The following is a 16,250-nucleotide window of genomic DNA, read 5'->3' as shown; positions in this document are numbered from 1 at the left end:
GATCCAAAAAGACTTGCAAATCTTCCCAATTACAAGTACTTTCATAATTTTTTTATCAACACAGAAAAACAAAAAAACAAAAAAAACCCCGTTTTTTTTCCATTTATGGATTTCTAAAAAAAAAAAAATTGAGTCAGATAGATACTTCAGCAAAGACAAGAAATATGTGACAATTAGTGAGCTAATACGCAACACTTTTAATTTGCTAATTAAAAATATAGCAATGCAATAATTAAATTAAGGTCTCTGCTAAAATTGAATCAATATACCAATAGATTAAGTAATCAAATTAATAGCAAGTAATCAAATCAAATTAACGGATTGGCACCACAGTGAATTATTATATATTGGTATTTTCTGTGAAGACTTCAAGGAGAAAATTTCTCCTTAGTGAAAATCACATTGATTTTTTTTCCCAGAAAAGCTGAGAAAAAAGATTGTGTCTTCTAGGAATTTTTGCCAAGAAATTTTCCTCAAACTCTAGGCTGAGGTAAGAGCTGTTAGAACAACAATCAAAAAAACCACTCTTTTATCAGGCATATAATGACAAACCAGACATATTCTTTTCCATACTTGCATTGCTAAGGGCAATTATCACACTGCTTTTGGCATCTTAAAAATATCCTGGACTTTTTAATGTAAAAGAATTGGAGAATCAATATGAGCTCATAATGCAAACTAATGTCGGTTGATAAAACATGAGCTGCTTTTACATTTATCAGAATTCTACTCAGAATTAAGCAATTTTCCCAGCTGTACTCAAATTTCTGCTTAATACTTCACATGATTAAGCACCTTAGTTGTATCTTTCATTAATTCCAGGCAAGTAATCCCAGGAGAACCAGTTTGTTCTAAAAACCCCAGTTGTTCAGTTTTCTAATTCAGAGACACTGTTTATTTCAGATCTCTTCCTCTGCAGTAGTTATTTTCTTCAGTCAAATCGTGCGATGAGAAGCCCTGCTGCTCTTGCTGCCTGAAGGTCAAAGGGTTGTGTGGGAGAGAATTTACCGTGCAAGAAACAACCCAGCTTTACCTGGGTGACAGCAATTATGCAGAATAACAAAAGGAGAAGTTAAGTTACAAGATGAGAACTCTAATACATTCTCCCCAGGGTCTGCCACTCACTCAGCCATGAGAAAAACAATGCCAGACTTCATTTCAGCAGTTATGTCTCTATATCGCTGAGAGAGCAAAGCCTATATGATACACACAGCATACTTTGTTGCTTTACTTCCCGGGTGTCTGCTCCTCAGGTTGCCTCCTCTTAGGCTGTCATTCCTTGGAAGAATCAATTTTTAATTTAAGTGTCCCCATGAATAGATAGTGAAGTCATAACTTTCTTCAAAAGGCCAAACCTGGGCGCACCTTTAACCTGCAGTGAAAGAGAAATGTGGGAAAACGTATGGAGCAACATTCACAGTATATTAACATCCAGATCAAGACATAGAAATGTTACTGGGGAGAGGACGTGGAGGGCATGGACTCTTCAACCCTCACAATAGGAGAGGTGCAGTAGGGGGGACAACACACATTGTCTTGATTTGGGCAGGCACTTGAGGAGGAAATACTTGGAAGAGGTACTCACCCACACACATTCCCCACAGCCATTCCCATTAAGTCCTGAATCTAACTGAAAAGTGAACTGCAAACGAAAAATAAATGTACCTCCCGTGTACATAAAAACATCTCCAGTGTTTCATGTATGAAAGATATTCAAGGGTGGAAATCATTTATTTTCTTAGGTTGTTGTTTGCATTTTTTTATTACACTCAGGCATTTTTGACCATTTAAAAAATAGGTAATTTTTGCCACTTATTTCAAGTTTCAATTCCTTCCCTGGCCCTGAGTATATTTTAATCACTCCAGAAATGTAAATTAAAATCATATGCAAGAATATCAACAATAATAGGCACTATTTCCAAGCTTGAAAAAATGAGACTCAGAAAGGTCAAGATGTTGCCCAAAAAATGTGCTGGTCCCATGAAATAAATTTCAGTGGTGGCCCTTGATAGAAACTGAAGCATTCTGATATGTAACCTTGTCTCTAAGAAACAACAAAAGCTAAATCATTCTCTGAAGATCCCATTACGCAGTTACTCAGATTATTACTTTATCCCTTCATCAACAATTATTGACTGAGGCACAAGCTAAAGGCAATGGGCAATCTAAGCAAAAGAACTTTCAGACATTTATGTGGCAGTTAAATACTGCTTTATTTTATAAAGCAATGATTATAATAATTGTTTCTCTCATCAAATTAATAAAAATATGCAAATATTGGTATAAATTCCCTGTTACTTAGATGGTAAATCATCTGTAGAAGTCTTCCACAAAATATACCTTGGATGAAAATGTTTCTCCATAGTGAATGATTAAGTAATGATGCATAGTTGAAATAAGTTTAGTTTGCCTTTATTTTGCATAAATTCTTTCTCTATACACATTGATATATATAGAAATAAACACATTAGTCTTGAATTTCAAGAGGGAAATACTCTGGAACTCAGCAATTTCATTAGCTTTACTGTTGCTTGGTGGGGCTTTTTAATTCTATTTATATTGATTAATGGACAAAAATAATGCACTGGAAATCCTGTATTTTGGTTCAAATTTTCTTATTTTGGGCATCTTATTTTGAGGAATACCACTAAAATATGTGTTTGACTTATAAATTTTGAAAATGAGAAGCATGTCTTTTTCTAAGGGCAATTTGGCCTGTGTTGTTATAAATGATAAGTCAGTGTCAGAAATGTGTGGCCTTATCTAAGATCTGTTCAAAAGACACTGAAAATTTCAGTAGGCTTCCTTCAAGTTTAGCAAGAAACTCTTGGGAAAATTCATGTTCCCATTAATTATGCAGTAAAAATTCTTTCCAATAGCATCCTATTTGTTAGTTAAATTTCATCATTCTACTAAACTTTATTCTCTTATTTTAGTAATTTTATGCATATTTTACAATGATATTAAATATTTTTATTTTATTTTTCTTATTCTTCCTGGTTCCACTACTTATTTTCATCAAATAGAATGGAATACTTTATGTGGATACTTCCTTTATCTACTTTTTTGTGTACTTTTGCCACTTAGATGGTTAAAAATGGAGATTGAAAACTTTTCATGTTTTCATTCTCAACTAGAAGCTTTTCCTAATGACATTTGCACCTGTGTCATGAGTTGTTAGAGAAATCCTGACCACAAACATCAATAATCTGAAAGGCAATCAGAAAACACCTGAGGAAAACCTGCATTTTCAGCTTTCATTAGAAACTCATGTTTAGACCTTTCACTTAATGCTTCTGAGAGAGTGAAAAAAGTTTTCCCAATGTTTTGCAACACACATTGCATTTAAGAAATATATTTATGCATGCTTTGTGTGAATATATATGTTCACATATTTAGAATTATGTTATGTATATACCATAATATATGTATATATACCATAATGTATGTATATATGATATCAATCATATCCATGGCATATTAAAACATACTAATCACCAAATACCTCGGGAGTTGTACAAGTTCCTGGCAGGTAGCATTGTAATATTATTCATCTCCTGATATCAAATGACATCCTCAAGTCCAAGCCTGCTAACGGAACAAGCTGTACTCAAAAAAAAAAAAACACAGTCCCTGCTACAATATGGTCTCTGCTACAATATGGTCTTGGCAACTATTCTTTGGAAATCAGCAAATATATCACAACCAAGTTAATTTGGAGTCTCTGGGAGTGGGATAAGTGAGCTGGGACTCAAACAGTGCCATTAAGATGCTTGTTTCCTATGAGCATTTTAATCACGTGCCTAGAAGAAACCTGCTTTCTGGAGCCCATATGGTTCTGGTGAACACAACAACACAATTAAGTTATTGGGCTTTTCCTATAGCAGCTGCTCTGCCTTACTAATCTTGCTGCCACTTTACCCTTGAGCAGTGTGAAACAATGGGTCATTTCTTCATCTGATGTAAAATGCTGCTCACCACTGATTTTACAAACACAGCATAAAGCAGTGGAACCACACAGTGGAGCAGAGGAACAAATACCTGGTGTACATCCTGTTTTTAAAGTCATCATACCACAGAAACAGTCTCTCATTCCAAACTCAAGAATTCTTGTATTTTCTTCAGAGTTATTCTATCTGCTCTTCAAAATGTAGGAATGTTCAGCTCAGAAGCAATCTCTGAAGATTTCTCATGTTTGGGAGAAAACCTATGTTCTTTGGAAAAAATATTTTTCAGCTGCTGTTTTCTCAAAGGTTTAAGGTTATAGGAAAATTTATATTATTTACTGTAAGGATTCAGTATAGAACGTCCATCCCTCTGCTGTTCCTAAATATTTAGTAGAGCATGACACATATTTCTCCAGGGACAAATAGCTTCTAAACTGAGCTGCTGTTCTCACTCATCCTCTGGAAGACACATAAATGCACATATATTTTTGGTCCCTATCATTTCCACTTGTACACCTACAATAGTTAAAAACTAGGGGATATAATCTCCTAAATAAGACTCTTGAACTAGATCACTAAAGAGAAAATTAGCTGGAATATCCTGTAGTGTTTCTATATTTGGAAGATCAAAATATATGGTATAATTAAACTTGTAAGTTAAAAAAAAAAAAAAAAAAAAAAAAAAACATGTAGCTAAATATTTCAGGGTATTTAAAAAAAATGAGTTTTTACTTGTTTCAACTTTTAAGAATTTTTGTATGTGCAAATGAGTGAGAAAGAGGTGACAAGTAAAAAGCCATTACGTGGAAAATGAGGAAGAGAATATTTTAGCTTGTAGTATTTATTGCCCTTACTTTGTGATTTATTGTTTTTAAGATAGCATTCTCCACTAGACTTTTGCTTGAAGCTGCATTTGTATAATTATTATGTTTGCAGTAAACACATGCACAGCAAGCACTTTCAGTGATATATCGAATAGGAGAAAATCATCTTTGCAAGGATATTTGCTTTCCCGGAAACAGCTAAGACTGTGTAAATATTTAACTGTAATTATGCTAAAGCACCATTCTTTTATGCCACAGTCACTCACAAAATACAATCCTATAAAATGCCTTTCTCGAGATTTGTTACATGCTGGCTTTCGGTCTTATGGGAGCAAATCTCTCTCACTGCTATTGATCTGTTCTTTAAATTATTCTCCCATGAGGCTTACGAGTAAGAGCATCTTTTCCTTGAATCTCTTTGTATTTTTAATTGGCTTATGTTTGTTTAAACAAAATCACACCAGCGCCTTAGGCTGCAGCCATCAACTCATTGCATTCAAAACCAGACACACTGTACTCTAGCAGCCTTCACTTCTGTCCTCTACTGGACTCATCTCTTTGGGGATGAAATCTGTCACAAGGACAAAAAAAAAAAAAAAAAAAAGGCATACAAAATTGCCTTTGGATTGGGTTGCCAGGGACATAGCTGGGATTTGCATAATGCTGTTAGAGTCCTAAAGATGAAAGGAAGGGTAGATTGTGCCATTTGTCTGCAAGTCCTGGCTAGCAGGTGGTGAGTAGACACTGCCCCAGGAGGAGTGCTGGAGAGATGGTGCCTCAGGCAGCCCCAGACCTTCCTTCCCACATCGTCTCTGAGTGTGGGGAGAGGCTTTGTGCACTTTTCTCTGACACCATGGCACCATGCCTTTCCCCACTCCTCATCCCCCAGGTGAAGTGAAGCTGTCAGTGCTGCAGACTCAGCTTTTCCCTGAACCCTGTTCATCAGTAGATGAGTGAGTGGTTCCCAAGCTCCCCTCACTGAAGGCAGCACAGGAACTGCTATTGTGTGCTGCCCATGTGCCACTGTGCAAAGAGAAAGAAGTTCTTATTCCCACTCTACCCCTCCTTGGCTGAGTAAAGAGGGTTAAGAGCCAGAACACAAAATAGAATAGAGAGTATGGGTGGCTAAAGAAATACCAAAAAGCATTTCTTGTCATTCTAGTTTATGCTTATGTTCTTTGATCCCAGATTATTTTTGAATAGTGTGAACTGAGGCATTTTCAAGGATTTTTAACTTTATCCCATTCTTTTAACTATTTCCAGTCAATTACCAGCTGCTAAAGTACTTTTCTCCTTCTGTGGCATAAATACAAGAGGAAAGAAATAAAGGTTTGCTCATATTCTATTATATTTTAGTTGAAATTGGTATAAAGCCAAGTCTTTATAGGTCACATGGGCATCCTAACTATACAGCCAGACTTGGGCTTTATAGCCCACACCCCAGTACAGCTTTACATAGCACTGTTTTCATGTCACAGTCCATGGTAAGAATTAGTCACTAAAAACCCTTGTTCTTGGGTACAAGCCTGTTGAACCCTTCTCTCCTCATGACCTTGTCCCTTCTCTCCTCATGACGTTATCCCTTCCATGCAGCAGGATAGGTATTGTAGATGAGACACCTTCTCCCACATGTCCCTTTATCAAGCCTTATGTGTCTCTTTTTTGCTCACTCAGATACTTACAAACTGATTGAGATGCTACTCGAGATAGTAATATTTTACAAGACGCATGAAAGCACACCCAGCATGCACTTCTAGAAGACACAGACCTCTTGCTCTGTAGGCAAGCACTGAAAGGCATCACTGATGATTGATGTTATCTGAGCTAACAATATTTGTGGAACCAGCTGGGGACCAGTCTCTTGGTTAGCTCCATTCAACCCAAGCTTAAGAATACCCAAACTACTTATTCTGATCTGAACTAACCACTGAAGTTTTCTGTTAAACTGTTCATCACAAATAGTTAAGTTCATGCAGTGGAATGAGGTATTGGGCCGCTTCTTTGCATTGCTGGGCTCTGCAAGTGCTCCATTGTTGGTTTCCCTCAATCAGCATCGTGTCATAGAATCAGAATGCCTATTGGAAGGGACCTTACAGATCATTTAGTTCCAACCCCTCTGCCATGGATAGAGACACCTTCCACTAGACCAGGTGTTATCAGACATTAAATGAGTACAAATTTAATGAGTAGAAAATGAATAAAAAATAAGGCAGATTGCTCAGAGCCATAGTATTAGAATGGAACAACAATTAGTCAAACTAATTGATTGATTTAGAATAGCTAAAGGAATGTACTTACTTGTGCAGCCAGTGGTGGACTTGTAGAAGCTGCTTCCACTACATGTTAGGGAAGGAGTTCAAACCAGATCAATAACAGAGACAAACTAAAGCAAACAACTTTAGTTGTTTCCTCTACAGTCCTGAACCAACAGCTGTGCACTCTGGGGCAGGAAGGACAGACTGCACTGCAGAGAGCAGCCAGATGCACAGGCTCTACCAGTGCTGCTCTAGCCTGGTGGGGCAACTATTCCCATATCCTTTGGTTATGTCTGAAAGTAGCAATTAATATTCATATTTTCCCCACAATCTTGACTAAAAATATTCAATAGGTCTTACTGGATTTACACACTACACAAGTGTGAAACTCCCCATGCAAATCAGGGAATTTACAAACTAAATACTGAAACATTGTCATAACCCAAGCGATTCAGAGAAAATTCTAAAGCGTTGGAATTCTTGCTTATCAGCCAGGTTTTCAGGTAGTCAGAGATGACCAAAGTACTTTTCACAAACAACAGAAACCATAAGTGGTGATGTATATTCACCATCAAAAGTGAGATTAATTGGAACAGGTTGGTAGACATGTAAGTATAAGAAGAAAAATTGAACTGCCTTCATGAGATGTTTTGTGAGCTCTGAAATTTTAACTAAATCATGAATAATAAATAATTTTGTATTTCCTATTAAAAAACAGGACAAACAGAAGATCACTAATACTTTTCAATTAACAATAGAATGCAGCATAAAACAAATTTTATCTCAGAGCCCTAAATGCAAAAACATTTCTCTTCATTATTATCCTGAATTCAGATATTTTGTTATTCTTCTGCATATGCTATCATCTAAATAAAATCATTCCAAACTTTTCTGCTGAAAATAGGGTTGATAAAAACATTGTTAGTGTCATGTGTTGAAACTTTAAAATGAAGACTTAATTGAATGTTGCATCTTAAATGAAAGACTTGGAATCTCTTTTCTCAATGGTACAGTCAGTGTCCCCCAAGATGCAAAAATCTCATATCATACTTGAAAGAAGCAGACAGGATGAGACCATTCCATAGTTAAATTTACAGAGGAAGGGGAAAATATGACTACTTTGTTGTAAAGCCTGAATTAAGGTAAACTTTTGAATCTTACTATGTCAATTTACACTGTTTCCAGCATTTGCCAGTTTCAAAACTCTCTGTAAGACTGGTTACTAATTAAAGTGTGAATTCTTCATGTAAAGAAAAGTAACCATCCTAGTAACACAAAGATAAAAAAAATATTGGAAAATATTATGAGAAATATTTTGTGTTGTCACCTTGAAAATACACGGATTCTGAGATATATGTCTGAGATATTTTGACTACAATTATTGCTTCAGTCATACTTTTTCAAAATTTATTAATTTAAAAAATGGCTTCTGAAGCATTTATTAAAAATATCCAGTTCCTAAGGATGAGTTTTACATATACTAATATAAGTGATATAGGCAGAGAAAAGGTTTTACAGAAGCGTGAGCTTTGGAAGTGCTTTAGTTAAGGTTTAAAAAGCAGTGCTGCTTATCAGTTGATAGGTATTGAGCTGGATGCAGATGGTAAAGTGACAAGAGGCTGCCCAGGGTTATGGCTGCCTCCCAGACAAGTGACACAGAGGGCATACCCCAAGAAGCAGCACTAACACAAGAGGGAAAAAAAGATGCCCTCTGGTAAATGTGTCACTGACCATTGTCATGTTCTATGCATTTTATTCTTCGCTATCCAGTTTTATTTCCTTCTCCATTTTCTGTTCTTATCTCTACTGATGTTTACCCTTGGAATTTTGATCTATCAGATCAATGGGAGCTGATTTAAGAGGTCATAGCATTGTGATAAAAGTGTGTCTTAGCATTTTTGGCAGTCGTAAAAAGCAAATGCCCAATAGTATGGGTCATACTGGAAGTTCAGTGGGCTATCCAACTCAGCTGAAATGCAGTATAGGCAAAGGAGCCAAAGCTTTGAACTGACTGTCATTACAATTGTGGATATGTTCAACATTATGTTAAACAACTGACTGACTCAGGACCAGGGCATTTTTAATACACTAAGCTCCAGGGAGCTCAGAATCTGTCTAAAACAAAGGCAAAGGATTAAGATTCTAAGATAAGGGTTCAGACCAGCAAATTACTCTCATACCCTTTACTATTGCTTCAGTGTCAACCAATGAAGAACATATATTGCAACTTTACTCAATTTTCTCCTCCACAGCTCTTTGCTTTACAGCATTGTGTGTTCGTCTTGCATATGCAAAGTGGATTTTTGAGGAAACACTTGGCTAATAAATGTGCATGCATGTTAGAAAATGATTAGAAGAACAACAAACCAATTGCTGGATGATGTTTGCAGCAAAGGTGTCCTGGTCATGAAGGTTGCTCCACACATAGCCTCTGCTAATCAGTTTTTTTTCACATCTAATATCATTTAATTTCAACATAGGTAGCAGATAAAATTGGTTTAATTCCAAATGTATATGTTCTGATTTTGGCTGGACTAATTTTCTTTACAGTGGCTGGTATGGGGCTATGTCTCGAATTTGAGATGAACATAGGGCTGATAATACAGAGATGTTTTTGTTATCACTGAGCAGGGCTCACACAGAGCCAAGGCCTCCTCTGCTTTTTGCACTGCCACACTGGTAAGGAGGCTGGCAGTGCATGAGAAACTGGGAGGGGACACAGCCAGGACAGGTGACACAAAGTGACCAAAGAGATATTCCAGACTAAGTGACATCGTGCTCAGTGCATAAAGTAGGGGAAGAAGGAGGGAGAGTGGGGCATTTGGAGTGATTTGTTTTCCTAAGTCACTGGTATGGGTTATGGAGCCCTGCTTTCCTGGGCATGGCTGAGCCCCTGCCTGTGGGGAGCAGTGAATTAATTCCTTCTTTTCCCTTGCCTGTGTGCTCTGCTATTTCATTTCCTGCTAAACTGTCTTTATCTCCATCCAGGATCTTTCCAGCTTTTACTCTTCTGGTTCTTCCCTCATTCCTGCTGGTGAGAGGCTGGGTGGGCCTTGGCTGCTGGCTAAGGCTAAACCACAATCCTAGAGGAAAATCTTTCTCCCCCCAAGATCCAGTTTTTCCATATTTTCTCTTCATAGGTGATACTTTTAAATATATGTACCACATTAATGGAAACAGAAACTGCCATTTTAACCAGAATTAAATCTGAAAATTAACTGGTACAAAATAAGAATAGAAGGTATACAGAAGCCTCACAGAAAATGTAGATTGCATAAACATAGTGAAAATTTAAACTAGAGTCAGTACTGGAGGAAAAGAAATAAAAATATCTTCCATTGAAGGTAATGCAGACAAAACCTCCATTTACTGCTTCAAATTGCTGTTCAGTTGTAAATAAATTCAATATTTTTTTCTCCCAATCAAATATTTTTCTTCACTGGATCAGTGTTTTTATTTTCATTGGTAACAATGGTAGCAGTTGAGCAGACACAACCCACAGTACCAGTCTTATGCCTACAAATATCATGGACATTAAGAAAAACACTTCATCAATTCTGTTCTTGATAAAATTATTACCTTGTGAACAAAAGCATCTGTGGAAACCAAAAATTCTGAGATAAACCCAATGAGAGTTTAAAAGAAAAATAAATAAATTAAAATCTTTTGCTTGAGTTGAATACTGTCCTTTCAAGATGTATAACAATTAAGTCTTTCAACTCAAATGAAATTATAATCAATGGTCATCATCTACTTTATATTTTACTAAGTCTTGCTTTGAAGTGGTTTCAATTGCGTATTCCTAATAAAAGCAAGTTTTAAGCACCTTCTTGTTATGTCTGCTGTAAAAGAAAAGCAGATGGAAACAGAATGTTTAAAGATAACCAAATAGGAATATTTATTTAGAAATTTATTTTTTGTTCATGTTAAATCAAACCTATGAAAAGTGCTAAGGAAGACAAATGTCATTCTTGGGTTAATATTAATTTTTGCTAATTACAATTTCTAAAGTCTGATCACTGCATTTGGTCACTAAGAACAGAAATTTACTAATGGTGATGAAGGATGCTGCTCACTCAAACCTTGCAGGGGGTTTACACCCCTTAGAGATGGAGGATGTGGGAAAGATTGTGAGGGGGATTTTGCAGAAAGTGGCAGAGTGCTGAGGGCAGAAAATTTTAGAGTGAACTATGAAGTAGAGAGCAATGATAGGCAATTTGCAGCTTGAGTTTGCTCAGAAAGAAAAGTAAAAATCTTTAGACAAGCTCAGATAAGAGAATTATGTTTAAGTTGAGGAAGTGAGTTTATTCCAGATGTGTTTGACAGCATGAGAACAGAAATGGAAGTAGTGCTTTTGGTAAGGAGCCAGTGCTGGGGATTAGTCAGGTGGAGAGCGCTGAGAGGGGAGTGAGGAGCTCAGAGCACAAGGGTGGGAAGAATTGAAAATACAGGCTCTGGCATCAAGCAAAGGGAATGAAAACAAAGAGGGAAGGAAAGGAATTAGAGAAGCAGAGAAATCAAAGGGAGGTTTAAGAGCAAAGCCAGCTTTGGTAGAGATCACAAGCAACGAATAAAACCAAGAAGGAAGGGAGAATAAGAGCTACTGAGAGAGTGATGCTGGTGGTTGTGGGGAGGGAATAAAGGGACTGGAGATGATTTGGGGCTAGGTTTCAATACATGAAGATGAATCTCTCAGACTTTCCCACGTTAGCCCTGCAGAAAGGGTTTTATGATCGTTGTTGGCCCTGTATGTGTGCAGTTAGTTATGTCAGCCTATCTGATTTCAAATTTGTTTTTCCTTAGTTTTTTTTTTTCTCAAATCTACCATCTAAGGACCTTATAACAGTGTCATTTTCTCAGGAATTTTCTCTTCCTTGTTCCCAGTTTTTAGTATATGGTCAGTACATGCAAACTATATTGTTTGCTGCCAGCCTGCTTCAACCCAGGTGGCCCCGAGAGGCATTTAAAGGATCAGCAATCTGTCTGCCATGGAAGAGCCTAGGAATCAGAATTATTTCTTAAGGCAGAGGTGGCTGACCTGGGCAATAAAATACATATGCAGTTCACAGAAGAGGAGGTGGTATGTCTTCTGAATAGCTTTCCTAGAAGGTTCTTTAATGTAGGCAATTTATATACTTATCCCACATTTGTCTTTGCATAGATTGCACAACTATATCACCTTGCATGCATGCACTTGTGATCTATAGGCTACCAACCAATGTCGAGGGTATTGCACTTCAGGCACATCTAAGCCCAAGACAGCAATTGCTTTTCTAGAGAGAAGTAAACTCCCTGGGCTTAGAGTGAACTCTTTTACCAAGCATAAAAATTATAGCAATATTGAAATGAGATTCTGGGGTCAGAAGAAGGGATAATGCACCCTCACCTTGGTACCTGGACACCTAGATATCTTCATAGAAATATTAAACATGTGGGAGATTTAATTATGGGCAAAGTGTAAGTCCCAGTGTTCATTGATTTAGACAGTTGTTGACATGAAAAATAAAATAGCTTGTGAGCCCTCTGGTGGTATTTATTTTTTTATTTCTCAGAAATTAGCAAAACTCTGCCATAGCAACAACCATAAATGCAGGGGTGTGTATTGCTATGCATATTTACATAAAAATATACATATATACATATATATATCCATAAATACACAGGATTGATTAATGTGAGACAACAGTATCTTGGTGCTTTTTTTGAGCCACAGTCAGAGCAACAGAAAGAAGAAATCACCTGCCATCATGATCTGAGTATTTATGTGTAAGTCTCCTATTTATCTGAGAGATGGGATAGAATAACAACAGTATCATAAGAAATTTAGTAAGACCTTTGGTTTTCCACATCATGACTTCTGTCTGTGCTATTGTGATGCCTGTTCAAAGAAAAAGATTACACTACTATGACCCCAAGGAACAAAATGTAAAATTAATTCCCAATAAGATTCTGAAGGGATTTGACAAATATAAACACTTACAAATATGACAAATTAGAAATACTTTAAAATTCCTTTAAATCATAGGACATTTCTGTTTAATATAGTAACAATAACTGCTTTCCAGTTACTTTCCATTTTTCTCTAAAACTGCAAAACTGGAATGTATCAAAAATATTTTCCTATGCTGAAGAATTTCATAATATCACCATGCTAAAGACATACAGACATTTTAACCTTAAGAATAAGAAACAAAGAAGAGCCTAATAGAATGACATGTTGTTCTGAAATTGGTTCCCAGAAAATTTCAATTAGGATAAAAATAAAACTCCATGCTTACAACAGTAATTCATTTTTCACTTGTCATTATCATCCCTTTAGCTATCTTGTGGGGTAAAATTAACATTTTAGGTGTTACTCTTTGACAAGGATAATAACCAAGTTTCATTTTAAGAATATTCTTTGTTGTTATAAATGATAGGAGATTCCTGGTTTAAATTTAAACGTTGAATGGTAATACTTCAACAATTACTATTGACAGTAGAGAGAAGAACTGAGTCATAAGGGAATTTTCCTAATATCTCTCTTCTGGATGTATTTAAGTATCATTTGTCTTTAGGAGGAGCTCTAAATGGTATAAGTTTTCAAATTCTTTCATATTTTCACCTCATTAAAAAACCCTCAACATATTAATCAAAAAAACAGGTGACCAAAGAGTATAACTAAGTTGTTACATACACATAGGGTTTGGAGGGATTTTCACTGCCATAGTCTTTCATTCATGGCTTTCATTTTTAGGATCTGGCGTAAAGCATTATTCTTAAAAATTGACAAATTTGCTTGACTATAATCATCCATTTCCTATTGTCCAGTGCAGGTGTTCTATTTTCTGGCACAAGGAAGGTTTGAAATGTCAGTGCTGTGCATTTCATTTAATGCTCCACTATGTTTTGTGTCAGCTGGGAGTCAGGAGTGGTGAGTAGTTACACCTCCCCGAAGAGCTCTAGGAAAAAGCAACATCTCATGAGGATGCCCCTGAACTTCTGGACTGCATTGCACTGTGGTGCAGCTGTGCTATTTCTTTGCCTTTGGACAGGAAGAAAATAAATGTATTCCTGGAACTGCAGTGCCTTTGGAGCTCCCGTTCTGTTCCAAGAGGGAATATTTGGTATCAGACCATCACTAGAGGCAGCCCCCTTTCCCACCCATGCTCTACACTGTTTAAGGTCTGCCACTGTTTAAAGTCTGCCATTGCTACCATACCACTACAGTGGGTAGTTATTGCCAAATTAATCCAAAAAAGTTCTACTATTTGAACAATGTAATGTTAAAATTAACATTTCTGGATGCCCTTTTTAGCCTTTTCAACATGCTTATGGGTGTTTTTGGGAAATCATTAGTCACTAGTCTAAAGATTTTGGTGACTTTGGTTTTCATTTGGTCTTATATCCCAAAAAGAATTGCCGTAAGTTTAGATCCCTGTTCTTTTAGAGTACCAAGCTCTTTTTCAGTGTTGTGGTTTAACTCCAGCCAGCCACTAAGCTCCAAGCAGCCACTCACTAACTCCCCCACCACAGAGATCAGGGAGACAAAGGGAAGGGTAAAGGATGGAAAACTTGTGGGCTGAGATAAAGACAGTTCAAAGGCAAAGCAAAAGCATGCACTCAAGAAAAGTAAAAAAATTAGTAGACCATAATTCACTGCACCCATGGGCAGCCAGGTGTTCAGCCATGCCCAAGACAGCAGGGCTCCCTCACATATAACACTATGTGGGAAGACCAATGCCATCATTCCAAATGTCCTCCCCTTTCTCATTCTTCCCCCCACTTTATACACTGAGTAGGATGCCACATGGTCTGGAATAGTCCTTGGGTCAGTTTGGGTCACCTGACTGTGACTTGTGTTCTGACTGTGTCTGTTCCCAACCTCCCATGTACCCTCAGTCACCTCATCAGTGTGACAGTACAAAAAGCACCAAAGGCTTTGGCTCTGTGCAAGCCCTGCTCAGCAAAACCAGAAACATTTCTATATTATCAACCTTGTGGTCACCATAAATCCAAGACACAGCCACACGCCAGCCACTGTGATGAAAATTTACTCTACCACAGCCAAAACTAGCACAGTTAGTCAAGTATTAAGTAGAAAAGTAAAGCATAGCTGCAGGCATGACAGTTTGCACAGGACATGAAAATGTTGAGCAATGAAGTCAAATTCTTAGAACAGCAGTGATAGCTCTGACCTTTGAATTTGAGCTCGTCTCCACCACTCTTAGTGCAAGGCTATTTCTGGTTTTTTCAGACAAAATAGCACACCTATCTTCTCACATCTATCTCATACCACATAAATGTTTAAGTATTAAAAATATGTTAAAAGTTAAGAACCCTATTGAAAAAATTGAGCAAATTTAATTGAAATACTGTCTACATGACCAGTGTACTGTATGTTACTTCCTTACAAATGATATAGAATTATTTGGGAATACCATTTGTGAAATAAATGGACGTGGGCTTAATTTAGTAAAGCAGTCATTTGTCTCCCACAGTTCCAAATTGGAAATCAAAATACAATAAAATATAGAACGGTTATTAAATCCAGATGGATCTTCAGCTGAAAGCAAGACCTATGGTAAAAGCAGCCTTGAAGTGACACTGTCAACCTAAAACAATTGAAAATATTTTAAATAGCTTTGTTGCAAGTAACAATTAATTAAATTTAAAAATACAGAACAAAGGAGTTTTCTTAATTTTCCTATTGCTTTGTTGTGTTTACATTTCTGACAGTCATTTTTACTGTTTCCTCTCTGTTGCAACTTACCATAACCGTGTTTTATTTCCCTAATCTCAAATTCTACCTTCTGAGATCCTATATGACTTATGTAACCTTACATAAATATATAAATACTTATATTTTAATATATGTACAGAAGTGCCTAGCGGGATTTAGGCCCACAATTGTTTTATTAAAAAAAAAATAAGCCCAGTTCAAATTTTACCAAATAACTTTACTTGTCCCTCTGTACTCACAGAGTAGCAGCAGTATTCTCTACAACAACCTTTAAAGATAGATTGCAGGTTTTAATTCCTGCCTTGGAATGCAAGATACTTTAATCCATTGTTAAGTTCTACCAAAAGTGCTCTCTAATAACTTTTTAAGGACACAATATTGTTAGGCTTGTAAATTGAGATATTAATAGCAAGCTGTGTGCTACTGGAAGTGTCAGGAGACTATCCAAGAACTTGCGATGACATGATGCCATATTTGTATCCATAATGCACTGTGACAGAAA

The 16,250-nt window shown here is 36.7% G+C and overlaps 1 long non-coding RNA gene across 2 annotated transcripts in view; it reads right to left on the bottom strand.

The window, feature by feature from the left end:
- Positions 1 to 16,250, bottom strand: part of LOC113459037 (uncharacterized) — a 153,476-nt gene that overhangs the window by 74,500 nt on the left and 62,726 nt on the right. The window contains exon 2 of one of the 2 annotated variants that reach the window (XR_012580510.1): positions 796 to 1,372. The exons of the other annotated variant lie outside the window; for it this stretch is intronic. This is a non-coding gene — a long non-coding RNA (uncharacterized LOC113459037). The remainder of the gene's footprint in view (positions 1 to 795; positions 1,373 to 16,250) is intronic. 2 annotated transcript variants of the gene reach the window in all.

This window comes from Zonotrichia albicollis, chromosome 5 (assembly GCF_047830755.1).
Source record: "Zonotrichia albicollis isolate bZonAlb1 chromosome 5, bZonAlb1.hap1, whole genome shotgun sequence".
Taxonomy (NCBI): Eukaryota; Metazoa; Chordata; class Aves; order Passeriformes; family Passerellidae; genus Zonotrichia; species Zonotrichia albicollis.
Note: the sequence above shows the minus strand (reverse complement) of the source record. Positions and strands in the feature narration are given on the sequence as shown.